The sequence below is a fragment of the Echinops telfairi genome, unplaced genomic scaffold, assembly GCF_000313985.2.
Source record: "Echinops telfairi isolate 266 unplaced genomic scaffold, ASM31398v2 ScPeMD7_2280;HRSCAF=2840, whole genome shotgun sequence".
Lineage (NCBI taxonomy): Eukaryota > Metazoa > Chordata > Mammalia > Afrosoricida > Tenrecidae > Echinops > Echinops telfairi.
This window is the reverse complement of record NW_022106178.1, coordinates 12426-13707: the sequence shown is the minus strand read 5'-3', so window position 1 is coordinate 13707 and position 1282 is coordinate 12426.

The window sequence follows — 1282 nt, the reverse complement described above, 5'->3', positions numbered from 1 at the left end:
AACTACATTATTCTCCCATATTCTTTTGCAATTGTCTTCATTACAAATAGATATGTCTGGTTTTCTGTTTTAAGTCTTATGCTTTGTTTTACTTTGGATCTTTCTGAGTGTTTCCTCTTATATTTGAGTTTCTGTGGATTTGTTTCTCTAAAGTACCCAGACTAACACAGGAGTGTAGGCCCAAAACCAATCTGTAAGCAATTGGACATCCCCTTATGGAGGGGTCATGGGGAGAAAACTGGCCACTCAGGGTGCAGTATAGCACCGATGAAACATACAGCTTTCCTCTGGTTCTTTAATGCTTCCTCCCCACCAATATCATGGCCCTAATTCTACCTTACCAATCTGTCTAGACCAGAGCATGTGCATGGAGATACAGAAAAGAGCAGGAAACAGGGAATCTAGGACAGATTGCTCCCCATCTCCCTCCAGCTTCCCCCCTCCACCAGATCCCAATAAGCCCTTACACCAGTTATTATCTCTGTACATCCACCCCTCCTCTGCTCCTTATAATGGAAAACATACAAAGCCAAAAAAAACACCAGCAAATATATATTTTTTAAATATAGTAGGAAATGTTGAAAACTGGAACAAATACAAAATGGGTCAACATTTTGTATTTGTTCCAGTTTTCAACATTTCCTACTATATTTAAAAAATGTGTATTTTCAATATATAAAAAGGAGATCAAATGACCAGGTATCACATTTAAACTAATTAACTCTGCCATAATTGAGTTGATAATAGTCTCTGTCTGATAGCAAAGTTATTCACGTCCCCTTGGCTGTGGTTGGAGGAGATCCACCAGGGCCTAGTCTATGCATGGATCCAACAAATGGCTTTTGGGCTCCCACTGACATCCACAGTGTCCTGCAGATTGCGTGTTCACAATTTAAGCTCTGATACCATCCCCTCCTTTGGATTTGGATTTTGTTATTTATAATCCTTGGATTACACAGGCTGGAGTGCTTCTTCCATGTGGACCTAGTTGATCCTTTATTTAGATGGTTGCCCACATAATTCTTAGCCTATTCTGATTTTTTGTTCTTTTAAAATTACTTTTCCTCTAGCAGAGTAATATTAAGAAGTTGGTCTTCACATTCAACAGTTCAGCTTTCCATCGATTCAGTTCTACACCCTTGCCCTTCAGTGTATTGTCTATTTTGGAGCTGTAATCGGCAAGGTCAACCGTTTGAAAACCAGAGCTGTTCCTCAGGAGAAAACTGGGGTTGTACTCCTATAAACAGTTAGTTTCAGAAACCCACAGGACAGTTCTACTCTG